Raw genomic sequence first — 14,343 nt, 5'->3', positions numbered from 1 at the left:
AGGTCAGATCTAGTTCTATCAGAATCACTTTAACAGCATCATGGAGATGCAGTCAGAAAATCACAGTCTGGGAAAATTCACAGGACAAAGACCCAGTTTTTTTCTTCAAATAGATTGCTGGAGGAAAAAAAGGAGAAAGGGAAACCTATAAATGAAAAAAGTCTAAAGGTCATATCAGCCAAATGCAATGGTAGACTTGCTTGGATACTGGTTTGTATAAATTACTAGTAATTTAGTTTTTAAAAGTATGAAACATAAATTTGAACATCAACTGTAAATTTACATTGGTTCACTTTTAAGTTGTGAGGATTGTACTTTTTACAAGGAGTTATTTTTCATACTGAAGTTTTACCAATAAAATGATGTGATTTCTGGGATTTGCTTAAAAATACACAGCGGGAGGGCCGGCCCGTGGCTCACTCGGGAGAGTGCGGTGCTGATAACACCAAGGCCCCGGGTTCGGATCCCATATACGGATGGCCGGTTCGCTCACTGGCTGAGCGTGGTGCTGACAACACCAAGTCAAGGGTTGAGATCCCCTTACCGGTCATCTTTAAAAAAAAAAAAAAAAAAATACACAGCGGGAAAAGGGAGCGGGCAAGTGGGAGGTAGTCAATTAAACAAAATTGGTCAAGAGTTGATCATTGTTGAAGGGGGTGATGGGTGCACATGAGTTCATCATACATTTTCTTTACATACGTTTAAAATTTTCATAATGGAAAGTTGACACTTAAAAAAAAAAAAAAAGACATCCTTTCACCTTTCAGCACAGTCTCCCAGGGTCAATATTTGGGAGTGAATCTGACTCAGAACCCAGACGTCCTTTTGGAGGTGCTGAAAACATTTTGATGATCACTAAAGACTGGCTTTAACTTGGAGTGGGGGTGGATGTAGTGATTCCCTTTCAAAGACAAATCCATTCTCCTTTCGTGGTTCCTCAGACGCAGAAACGAAAATAAATCCCAAGACCAGGTGCATCCTGCCCTAGAACCCTCACCACCAGCATCCGCAACAAAAATCTTGATAATTTCTGATGTTGCCATGTAGGGATCGAAGTTAAACTCAGAAGATTGCCCCTGTTTCCTGGGTGATCCAAAAAAAGTAAAAGAGACGAGGGGCTTGAAAACACAGAGCCAACGGGACGACAGGACGACCCGCGGAGAGCAAGAGCCACGATTTGTACCACAGTTGAAGACGACTATGGGCTGCTGCTTTGACTTCCTTCAGCCGGGCGGGGGGCGGGGTAGACGGATGGTGGGCGGGCGTCTGGAAGCTTTTACAGCAGCCTTGTGCCAGCTGGGAGCTGGCTGGCTTACCGGAGGCCCGGGGAGTCGGCCTCTGACCGCCCGGCTGCCGGGCGCGTGTCTCCGCAGCGGGAGGGCGGGCCCGGGTGCCGGGGAGGGAGCGAGCCAACGCCCCGAGCGCGGATTCCAGCAGCGCGCAGTCAACCCTGGCCGGGCTTCTCCATCCAGTTCCCCCGGTCGCCTGCGAGGCGCCGCCGATTACATAAGCAGCCTTCACCTGCCTGTCGAGGGGACGACCGCGGGCTGGGGACATGCAGGCCAAGACCTGCAAGCAATTCCCCTCCGTATGTTCATTCAGAATCACCCCAGGACAGACCAGATTCCTTATTTCCCATACTCAAAACCATGAATTCATACATTTTACCTTGTGGTTTCCTTTAATTGCATGCAGATTTAGCTTCCCTACTAGAGAGGTAGATTTCCCACTGTCTTATGTTGATTTTATACTTCCTTCCTCTCCTAAACCCTGACACTTGGCACAGACCTTAGAATGGGGTAGTTGATTAATAAATAGTTACTAAATTGAAACCATCCCCTAACTCCTCTTTCCCACAAGACTGACGTCTTGGAAATCCCACTCGGTTTTTTGTGGCCCCGCCCCAACTCACCTCCCCCAGAAGGACTACCACCGCAGGTTCCTGGTTCTTCCTGCAGGCAGTGTGCACATTTCCAGTGCCGTGCCAGCCAGCTCTGTCACAGCACTGACCACAGTAGACTGAGAACTCCTCGAGGACAGCAGCAGCATTTACTCATCCTCCTTTCACTCTCCTGCTGTCCTTGTGCAGTCCAGGAGCTGGTTCACTGTGAATGAAGGGATGCTTTGCGGCAAGGTTTACCCTTGGGGAGGTCGTTCAACCTGGACCCTAAGCTTGAAATAAGACCATCCCCTTCTCAACCCCTGGGAGAAGAGGAGCCCCTCTTTCAGAAGCTGATTTACCTAAACAGTGTCCTGGCCATTCATACAGCGTTATGTCTGGGAAGTCAGGCACACGCTAAACCCTTACCAAAGGCCTAGACGCCCATTCCCTAGTCCAGGGTTTTTCCTGTTCCTCCACACGGTTGTAACAGTATGAATAACAACCAATTTACAGAGCTTAACAGTTTGCTAAATGGTTTCAGAGACGTTATTCCATTTACTCCTCACAACCTCTTGAGTTAGGTATCATTACATTCCCACGTTCCAGATACAGCACAGATGCTCAAACTCAAGTCCTTTAACCCAAAGCACATGCAAAAGCCATCCTGAAAAAATAAAATCCCATAAAATATATAACAGAATGGTTTTAACAAATAACCAACAAATACCTCTCCCTGGTATTGCCCCCTCTTCCACCATGACACCCTCAACTCCCATGTTAGTTTCCTAGGGCTGCCATAACAAATTACCACAGATGGGGTGGCTTAAAACAACAGAAACTTTAGAAGCCAGAAGTCTGAAATCAAGTTGTCAGCAGGGCCATGCTCCCGAAGGGGGTAGGAGAGAACCTTCCTTGCCTCTTCTAGCTTCTGCTGTTTACTGGCAATCCTTGGCGTTCCTTGGCTTGTAGATGCTTCACTTGAATCTCTGCCTCCATTTTCACATAGCCTTCTCCCCTGTGTCTCTGTGTCAAAATTTCCCTCTTCTTAGAAGGACATGGGCTGGCTTGTTAGCTCAGGTGGTTAGAGTGTGGTGTTATAACACTGTTGAGCTAGGGCTGGGTCTGGAGCTCACACACCCCTCAAGCCCGTTGTCCAGACTGGGTGACAAACCCTTCACACACCAGGCTGGGTGCCCAGACCCCTCACACGCAGGTCTATGAGCTAGGTAACCAGCCAAAAAGGTCCTTGGAAGCCGTAGGTTCGAGAGCATGGCTGGGTGTGGTGCAGCCACCTGAGGCAGACACCAGCCAAGCCACAGCTCTGTGCATGCACACTAACTCCACCCCCACACACAATTTACTTACAAAGAATGCACCGCACCACCCCCAACCTGACCTAAGGTGAGGAGGCCTGATTAAATTATTCTATTTTCCCAACAATGTGAAGGGTTCAGATCTCTGTAAAAAGTAAAACTGGTCATATTGGATTTGGGACCACCCTAATACAATATGACCTCATTTTAACTTGATTACATCTGGAAAAAAAAAAAAACCCAAACGCTATTTCCAAATAAAGTCACATGTATAGGTACCCAGGGCTAGGACTTCAACATGTCTTTGAGCAAGCACAATTCAACCCACAACTCCATCTATCACCCACTGGAAAGTGAGGATACAAAAAAGAGAAAAACAGTGGCATTGGAAAAGACAGCCAAGGACAAGACTTGAGAGAGGCTAAAATGAGAAGAAAGAAAGACAAAGCAGTGGAGACAGAGGAGAGTATTCTCCAGAAAGAGTCAAGTTTGGGCATCTTGTCTGGGGGACTAAAGTAATGAGGGAGACGGTCTCCAAAAGATAGAAGAGGAAACAGCATGGCGGGAGTTGAGAAGGCACCAGGAGAGCAGAGGAGCTGCTCCCTAGTGAGGCAGAGTAAGCAAAAGCCACCCCACTTTTGTGGAAGTCCAGTGAAAGCCGGGGTGTCAAGAGAAGGAGACTCACAGTGATGAGACCCCTTCCCCTGCCAGAGTGGCCCCCTTGAGGAGTTGGGGGTCTGGGACCTCCCGTGCACGTTCCCACAGACACTTTGAGATCATCAGGTCATCTTGTCCCCCTTCCCAGATCTGTTCCTGCTGCCCTGTTCTCTAACACATTGGTTGCCACTGTCCCCATTGCCTACCCAGTCACCCTCACCTGGGTGTTATCCTCAACTGCTTCTTTTCCTCACTCTCATGGTCCTTCAGACCCCAACGCCGTCGACATCCTCCTACCTCAGGACTCTACCCGCTTCACTCCGTCCTTTTACTGACACCACCTAGGTCAGGCATCAGCCATCATCTGGATTACTGTGACAGCTGCCTCCCTCATCACCCTGCTTCCACACTTGTCCTGCCCAATCCATCCTCTATAACCCAGGCCAAAGTAGTTTTCTCCAAACTTTTATTATGAAAATTTTCCAAAAGACAAAAGAGTTGAAAGAATTTTACAGTGACCACCCAAATGCCCACCACCTATATTCTATCATTAGCATTGTACTATACTTTATCAAGTAGATTTCCACCTATCCATCCCTTCATCCATCAGTCCATTTTATGATTTTATGCATTTTAGAGTAAGCTGCAGACATTCAAATGATTTTTTAAGGGGGGTCGGCGTGGGGTGGACTGTCAGCTCAGTTTGTTAGAGTGTGGTGCTGATAACACCAAGGTCCAGGTTCAATCCCTGTTACCAGCTAGATGCCCTACCACCCAAAATTTTTTTTGAAAATATAATCTGATCATGTCAGGACTCTCTGGACTTTCAGTGATGCCCCTGCTCTTTAAAGGATGAATGAAGCCTAATCTACACATGTGATTTGTAAGTGCCTCCAGCTTAACCCCTCCACCCACCTGCTTCCTATTTTTCACTCTAGTAAGACCAAATTGCATAAAGTTCCCCACTCATCGCTGTTTACCATCTCACTGACCTGCTCTTTTTGTTCCTTCTGAGGAGCTGTCCCCAGCCTCCAGGGCCTCAAGACCCCCTTCCCCTCCTCTCCCACATTACTAATTTAGATGCACCTCATCTATGAGCATATTGTAGCCCCCAGGGCATACCTCCATCAAGTTCTTATCTCCACAAACCATAATGATCTGTTTATGTGCCTTTCTCACCCCCACCCGCAATTGAGAGCTTCCTGAAAATTCAGGGATCCTGCTTTGCTTGCCGATTGTCCTTGGCACCTAGAACAGACTATGGCATATGTGGGTGCTCTATAAATATTTGTTGAGTGAGTGCATGACTGGTTTTGTCCTTTCTGACAGCACCTCCTGCCTTTGTACCTTCTTCTTCCATACAGCATGGATCCAAGTTTTCAGTGTGGATCCCAGAGGATAAGAATAAAGAACACTGAGTGTTATCAATATCCTCCAGCCAAAGTCCCCCGGGAACTGCAGCAAGGGAGAGTTTATCCCACAAAGAATTGTGGCACATCTCAAGAAGAGTGTGCTGGGAAAAAACCTATTAAAGAATTTGGGTTTTGGTTATGTGATTTTGGGGAGGGTCTAAGAAAGAGGGGGGTTTACTCTAGATTAATGCTGTTAGAAAACAGAGCAAATTCTACGACTATCAATAAATTTTATCTGTGGGGAGACTAGAATAAAGATAAAACTGTAATTGGTAAAGAGTTAGCAGATATTCCTTTTGGCTAAGAGAAGGGGTGTTTGATATTTTGTGGGTGGCACAGTGAGCTTGTTTTTGTCTGCGCTCATACAAAATTATGAAGTGACCTTACTTTGTCTCATTTTATCAAGGTCTCAGAGTAAATTTGTCCAAGGTTGGTATTCTGTAAAACAGTTTATACCTAAAAGGAGAATAACGTGGTTTAGCTGTGTCAGGCCAGCTTCCCAGTGTCAGAGGCTGCTCTTTTTTTCAGTCTCAGTGTTTAGGTGGGGAATTGGGAAAAAGATGAATTAGTGGGCTTGGGGCATGCATGTATATGTGTAGAACCCAGTTCAATGCAAGAAAGTTTTCAAATAGAACAAATCTCAAGTTTATCTCCAAGGTGTTCAACCTCCAACCCAGCCATATAATCCCAGGTCACGTTCGCCAATCCTCATGGCCTTGGAAGTGGACAAGCGACCTTAGGCCCTGGGGAAGCTTAGTCATGATTAGGGTGGAGCCAGCTGCCTTGGGTGGCCTTGGCTAGGACCTCTCTCAGGCTTCTGCTACATGGACATCCCTTGTTCTACCAGGGCAGAGACTCTGCAGCTTGTCTTCTTGGCTGGGTTGTTTTTGTTTGTCATCCTGCCTGGTATCACAGCCTCCCAGCAACTCCCATACCTACTCATATGAGCCCTGAGGAAACCTCTTAGATATGAATTCTTTGTTGGTTTTGTGACAGTGGCCTCTGACCAGACGGGTTCAGCTTCTTGGACCCCAAGGGGCTTGTGTCTTTGCTCCCTGCCTTTTAGGGTGGTGATCTCACTCTTGCTGTCAGTTTCAGGGATCCAGTGACTCACCGCAGAATAAATCAACAGCTGGCAGATGCCTGGCCCCTGAGTTCTCTGGGGACACTCTCTAAGGAAGTGGGGCCATGACCTTTCATCCTTTAGTCCAGTGCGTCTGTCTTATTGTTACTGATTCCACTTTCCTGAGAAAACCCTTAACATTTCCTTCAAATCAGACGGCTCTGATGTTGCTGCCCCCTGCCTTCATTAATCCTTTCTGCCAAAGGCAGAATCTCCTGTTCTCAAAGGTTCCTCATTCCCCACCCACCCACCCACACACATGCACACAATGCCTGACTTTCTTTTTCACGTCCTCTTGTCTGGCTCTTGTTCGGCCCTTCTCTTCCTTGAGATTCAAACCTGCTTTTGATCAGATGTGCTTGCTTGCTGTAAGACCTTGAACAAATTACTTACTTCTCTGGGCTTCAGTTTTTCCATCTGTAAACTGTGGGTAATGATAATTACCTTTTAGCATTGTTGTGTGGATTAGCTTTTTTAACTACACAAGTAATTAATGTATACATTCATTTATAAAGAATTTAAACAAGACAGGAAGAATGAAAATCTCCTTTAGCTTCTGTCTCCCTGAATCCTACAGCACACTTTTCTGTGTATTTACACACATATTTATGTACACATAGAAATATGTATGTGAATGTGTGTGTGATGTATTTTTGAAATAGCTAGATAAAGTGAGGATAGTAGGGGGTAGTAGGGATATTTGTAGACCAAGTGAGGTTGGTGTGTAAAAAAAAAAAGCTATATATTTCATGAAAGCAAGCCAATGATAATGCCTAAAATTGAAGGAGTATAGAAGTAATATAATCCTGGTACTTGCAGATATGGAGACAAACACCAAAGAGCAAATCAGCTCAAAGAGTTGAAAGTAGTGAAGACAGGAGTGAAGGCTGCTATTTTTTCTAATTAACTCATCCAATTACATGACTTTTTATTTGCATATATAATTTCAATTAAAATTCTGAAAATAACCTCATTGTGTTCTGTGCTCCTTTTTTCTTTTCCTTTTTTATCAGTCACGTCATGATCTGCTGCCCACTCACTCCCTCAGACCAGTTTCTCACACTTACTTCCTCCCCCTGTACATTCCCACGGTCCAGCCTTGTTTAGCCCTGTGGTCTCTCAGACCTCGCTGGACTCCCTCCCTGCTCCAATCTATCCTCCACCTGCAGCCAGAACAATCTCTATAGCACATTTAATCAAAGTGTGTTTCTTCCCCACTTAAAAACCCTCTGAGACTCACCTAGGATAACAGGATTGGCGTCAAGCCCACAGCAGGGCAAGCTCCATGTCCCTCTGAGCTCCAGCCCCGGGCATGACGCACCACCGCCACCACACTGGAATCCTCAAGCACCAGCACGGTGAGCCACCTGCCATTCTCCAGATGCACCTCGTTCTCTCAGGCTGGTCCGGCTCTGTACTTCCTGTTCTCTCATAACTTATAGCACATAGTGTTCTGCACTTACTTTTTCTTTTAACCATGGGTCCTAATAGAGATCTTCTCATGTCAACCCAAATAGGTCTTCCTCTTTTCAACTGCTATGTGAATTAAATTACATAATGTATGTGAAAGCACTTTGCAAGCCATCTGGCATATTAGAATGCTCAATGAATGTTCCTTTATTTCACTTAAGTTCCTTTCACCCCAACATAATGGAGAAATACCCTTGTTATTCCATAACACTATAGTTGTAAGATCCCCCCTCAACCCTCATCACAGCAATGCAAAGGTTTTACGTAGATTGGAAATTTAATGTCACTGTTCTCCCCATCATTGCTTTTGCTTCTACATCCAGTTCCCTTCACATTTCTCTTCTGTCCTCCTTTAACACACCCAACTCCCTGGAACTCTCCCACACACTGAGCTTGCTTGCTTTTGCCTGAAAGCACCCTGCCCCCTTCCCTGCCCCACATCATCCACTGGAGAGATGTTTTCTTTCTTCCCAGATATCTCCTGTAAAAGCATCCCTGAGCTGCCCTCTCCCAGAGGAGCCCTCAGTCCTTGGACCCACCGCCCTCTCTGGTTTGTACTGCTCACACTACTCCTCGACTAGAAGCTCAGGGGTTGGGAACAGACTGTCTTAGTATCTTCAGTGCTCAGCATATCACCTGGCACATAAAAAGTGCCCAATAAATGTTTGTTGGATAAAAATCTTCAGCTTCCTAAAAGTCTAATCTCTCTTTTCTATTTAATGTGCCACATACAGGAGCAGCTGTTCCTGTGATATAAAGGAGAAAGTAGAGAATTTACATTCTTGCTAGGTTTGTGATTTGACGCAACTCATTTCCCCTCTCTGAAACTCAGTTTCTTGATCTGTAAAATGGGAGTAGCAATATCTATGATGAATGATTGATGAATGATGAAATAAAATATACGAAGGTGCTCTAAAAATGTGAAAAGTATTATTATTACGCCTTCTCCAACCTCATTTCCAACTTTTGTCCTTCTGACAAAATTCTCTCCCCAGGTCCAGCCATTTCTGCAAGATCATCTCTCTTCTCCCCATCTCTGTTCCTCATTCCTTTCTGGTGCTGCCGCAGACGCAGACGTATCTTCATAGCTTTCTCAGAGCCATCCCAAGAGCTCTGGTGTGTTCCTTTTCCTCCGCTTTCTTGAAGTCCCCCCCCTGCTCTTCCTGCCACACATGCCACCCCCGTGGGAAGGGCAGCCTGGCATGGGTGTGGATACCTCTACCAAGCTCTGGTTTCAAGGACGCTCGCAAAGGTGTTCAGAGATGACAGATAAAAGGGCAGATAAAAGGGCGCGAGATGCCACGCTCTGCACAGGGAGGGGCTTGAGGAGGGGAGCTGGAGAGTCCGAGGTAGGTCCCGGGCCAGTTTTATTCCCAGAGATGCAGGGCTGGGCAGGCCAGAGCTGGAGGGGTGTGTTGCAAGGTGGGGGATGGGGGTGGGGGTTGCATCTGAGGCCCTGGAGGAAGTCAGAGGGAGAGGCTCCTGAACTAATTGGCAGGCTGGATGCCAGCAGCATGCCAGCGATGTTTTGGTGACAGGTCACCAGGAAAGAGGAAGGAAGGGAGGGAGGGAGAGTCTGTCATGTGGCCAAGACGCAGAGGCCCGTGGGGCTCGCTCTCAGCTCTGGTTGGGCTCATTAGGCTTTTCTAGGTCAGTCTCTGTGTTGCTGTCTCCCTCGCGGGCTCCCCTCCTCCGCCTCATGCCGTCTTTCATGTTTCTCACTTGGTTTCTCTGACTCATAGTCCAAGTCCCTGACACTCTCTTTGTGCTTCTGTGACCCTGGGAGCCAGGAGCCAGGGTTCTAACACTGTGTTGGGGGAAGAGACACTTGAGACCCAGCCCCGACTCCAGCCTGTGCAGACTTTGACCGTGGGCAGGCAAGCCACTGTCTTTCCTCCCTGTAACTGAAATGTCACACACTCTCCTGGAATAGTTAAGAGATCAGTGCAATTTTTTAAAAAAGCTTTGAAAATTATAAATTGCTGTTATTATCATTTTAATTGCTATGTTAATATGAACTATTTTTGTTCTTTTTAGTGCTGCCTTCACTCGTGACGTCATATGCTTACATATGGCTGCGTGGTTTACAAAGCTGTTGAGTGTCCGACAGGCAGCTCTGCTCCTCATGTCCAACACTTGACTCCTGATGTTCCCACCCAAGCCAGCTCCTCACAGTCTTCCCCAACCCAGTCACTGGCAGCTCCATCCTCCCACTACTGGAGCCAAATCCCTTAGAGCTTCTGACCCCTCTTTTGCCCTCACACCCCACCTCCAGTCCAGCAGCAAACCCTGTCAGCTGTCCACCAACTCATGTCCAGAAATCAGCCCCTTCTCACCATCTCCATCCCCTACCAGGCTAGCCTTGGTCAGTACTAAAGAGTGTCTTACAGTGACCTCAAGGCCCTTCACAGTCAGGTGTCACCTCTTTAACTTCCTATTTCTTTCCCACTGCTCCAGCCACATGGCCTTTGTACTAAATCTCAAATCATCAGTTTCTGCTTCAGGGCCTTTCCCTCCATCTGGACCACCCTTCCCTCCTTCCCTCCAGATAAGCACTTGACTTATTCTCTCACCTTCTCTACATCTTTGTTCAAATATTACCCATTGAAGTTGTAACCCTGCCTAACCCAGATAGGGCTCCCTATCTTCCTGTCCAGCTTTATGTTGCTTTATAATACCTGCTATATATTTCACTTATTTATTTGTTAATGATCTGTTTTCCTCATTACAATGTAATTTCCATAAGGGCAGTGCCCTGTCTGCTTTGTTCTTTTCTGAGTCTCAGCTCCTAACAGTGTATCTGGCACGTAGTAGGTGCTTGATAAATGTTTGTCAAATGAAAGAATATAAATTATTTCCTTTGATCCTTAAGACAATTCTTTAATGTAATATAATTGTTTTCATTTTATGGTCAAACTAACAAGAGTTGAGTCAAATCTTGAGATGCTACCACTTTAAGTGGTGTATATATTCCTTCATAGTGTGCAATTTCTTATCTAGTTTAGTCAGAAGAGGCAAAGGCTTCAGTTGTTTTTATTTTACAATGAGGAGTTTGGACTAGTGGACTTCCCATCTGCTAGAGAATGATGCCTGCTTCTTTCTCCAGTGCCTTTTCAGTTGCTGCAGTCCAAGTTCTTCTCCCTCCTCCTAGCCTCACCCCTTCCTGGGGTCCACGGAAGAGATGCAAACAGTTTACCAGGTCCACTATGAAACTGGATCACAGACTCACAGGACACCTTTCCATTTTTAGCTGCCTACACTCCATCCATCTCACTGGCTGAGCCTATGATTCTGTCAAGGAAATAGGATGGCTACAAGACAAAAAGGAGAATAATAAAGAGAAAATGACAGAGGAGAGGGCAGGAGGGAGGAGAGAGGGGGAGAATGATCAGGTAAGTGCACATGAGGGAATATTCTGCAGAGAGGAGAGGCAGTAGTGTGTACTGTTGCCCACCTGAAACACAACATCTCATTTCCTCTCTTATATCCCATCTCAACACCCATAGCTTCTTAAGACCTTTCCCCATCTCAGACATAGAACCTGCCTCGATACAATTGTCCACTCCAGGAACTAGGAATTCATCCTTGATTTTCTACTCCCTCATCCCCCAAAGACCACTTCAACACTTCTGTTAATTCTTTCTACAAATGTACCTCAAATTGGCCTGCTCCTTTCCACTGGATCCTGCTAACCCAAGCCATTGTCATCTCTTGTCTAAATTACTGGAAAATATTTCCCTCTTCAGGATGACCATCTTGCACAACTCTCGGGGATACCATTAGTTTGTAGTGGCCCTGGGTCTCCCCCATGCCACTCTTGCCTTATTCCACTATTCAAAACTTAAGACTATGCTCGATCCAGTTCCTGCCAAAGTCTTCATCACTATTTTGTACCACCTTTACCCCTAGCTCACTGTGTGACAGCTTTGCTTAAATTAGCCCGAATTGTTCTTCACTCTAGATCTTCGTGAAGCTGTTCTCTCTTCCTGGAATGCGTGTTCCTCCTCTCTGTGCCTGAAGAACTCCTCTTCATCTTTCAGGTTTCACTTTAAATGGCACCTCCTCAGAGAGATTTTTCTCAACCCGCATCAAAATTAAAAAACCCTGTTATCCGTCTCTGTGCTGGATAATTACAGGGCTTATTTTGATTTAGCAAATCAAAATAAAAGACATCCATTTGACTTTGAATTTCAGATAAACAATGAATAAGTTTTTAGTAGAAGTATGCTCCGTACAATATTTAGGAGATACTTATACTTTAAAAAAAGCATTGTGTATCTGAAATTCAAATTTAACTGAACATTCTGTATTTTATTTGGCACCTCTAGATATTTGGATTGACTTTATTCCCTTTCTATTGGGAGAGACTGGAAAGTAAAAAACTTCATTTTTCAGAATTCTTTGCAGCTAAGGTTCTGGACATGAATTAAGTTCTTTTAATTAGATGTAAAATATTTGCATGAGATTTGAAAGGCAGAGTGAGGTGAAGGCCATTTTTCTATTGCAGAGATGGTAGATAATCTCCAATAGACATGAAGAGGTCCATGGGAGTAGGACAGTTGTGGCAGTGGCCACTATGCTAGCAGTAGCTGCAGTATTTTTGAACTATGGTGACTGACCTTAGAGCCAGGTGTCCAGTTAGAACCTCCTGACTTTTTTTTTTTTTTGCAACTGGCTGGTATAGGGTACTGCCTGACTTCTACTCCCCCATCCTTTTCAATTATTTTCTTATCTTCTGGTTCCCTGGATTAAATCCCTTGTTGCTTAAGTTACTTGGAGTGGTTTCTACTTCCTGCCTGAGGCCTGCCTGATACAGTTCTCATCACCCTGTACTTGCTTTCATATCACAGGTTGTATACACTGTGTGATTGCTCAGTATCTCTCTTGCCTGCAGACTCTAAGCTGTCAGTGTTGCTGTGCATGAACCTCTGATTTGTTCCTTCTATTCCTGTGTAGCTGGGCCTCAACTCTAGACATATTGTGAGTGCTCAGTTAATATCTTTTTAATTGAAGTAGGTGCCTAAGTGACAGGAATGAACCTCTCCTGCATTCCTGAGGGATAAGGATCATAAAGGTTCCCCCACTTATATACAACTTGGACAAGCTAGATCACCTCTCTGGGCCTCAGCTTTCTTATCTATAATGCAAGAGTTAGACTACATGTTGTTAATGTCCCTTTCAACTGTAATATTCAACAAATCTATGATTCTTCGAACTCTCTCATAGAGTGGAAAGTCAGAATCAAATTAGCTACATATGGCACAATTATTAGATGTCCCAGTACAAGCTAGTAAATAATTTGTTTGGAAGATCCATTCTCCCTGATAGAGAAGTGGATATGGAAATGAGATGCTCATCCTGAATGTAAATAATGGGACGGAGGATGAGTGTTAGAAAAGGAAATGGACAGAAAAAAAAGACTAGGATAAAACGAGCTTCTAAATATATAAAGTGGACCTGTAGATCTCCCACTTAAAAGCTCTTCAGGGGCATTCCACTGTTCTCAGAACAAAACCCAATTCCTTAACCTGGTCCCTAAGTTCCTGGGCAGCTCAGCTCTTAGTAAGTCTCCAATCTCATGTCAAACCATTCTCATCACACTTCATACTCTATCAAGATTGTTCCCACTTCAGGGCCTTTGCACCTGCTGTTGCTGCTGCCTAGAGGACTCTTCCCCAACTCTTCTCACTGCTGACTTCCTTTCATCACTCAGAGCTCAGCTCAAATGTCACCTCCTCAGAAAATCTTTTTCTAATACCATATTAAAAGTAGTGCACACCTACTCCAGTTAATTCCTCTTATATTACCCACTTTATGTTCTTCAAAGAACTTATCACAATCTATAATTATCTTGTTAATTTATTTGTTTACTTGCTTATTGTTGATCTCTCCCAATAGAATCTAAATTGCTAGAGGACAAGGAACCAAGTCTGTCTTGTTCATCACTGTACCCCTAACTCCTAGAACAGTACTTGGCACATAGTAGGTGCTTAGTAAATAGTTGTTAAACAAGTAAATGAATGGATAAATGAATGCACATCTCTTAAAAGGACACTGCTAAGGGGTTGGGGAACAACTCCAACCTAGAAGACCTAGGAAACACTGAGAAAAAATGAATAATGAATGTTTAAGGGGGAATTCAAAGGATGGTTAAAGAAATATCAGTGACATTGACAAGTGGGTTGTTAGAAGGAAAGAGAACAAGTGAGCATCCAGGACAAACTTGAAGGAGAGCCAGCAGCATCTCAGAGAAAGTCAACCCTAAGCAGATATTTAAAGAGAGAAAGAAGGAGGCTCCCAGGAGAGACAGAAAAGAGAAAGTAAAATCTCAGAAAAAAATGAATTAATGTTTAAGGGAAAGAGCACAGATTTTGGAGACAGTAGATTTGAGTTTCAGTCCTGGTTCTATTTATACCCAGGTTTTTTTTTTTTTTTTTTTAAAGATGACCGGTAAGGGGATCTCAACTCTTGGCTTGGTGTTGTCAA

This window comes from Cynocephalus volans, chromosome 5, assembly GCF_027409185.1.
Source record: "Cynocephalus volans isolate mCynVol1 chromosome 5, mCynVol1.pri, whole genome shotgun sequence".
NCBI lineage: Eukaryota > Metazoa > Chordata > Mammalia > Dermoptera > Cynocephalidae > Cynocephalus > Cynocephalus volans.
The sequence above is the reverse complement of the archived record's forward strand: the minus strand, read 5'-3'. Positions refer to the sequence as shown.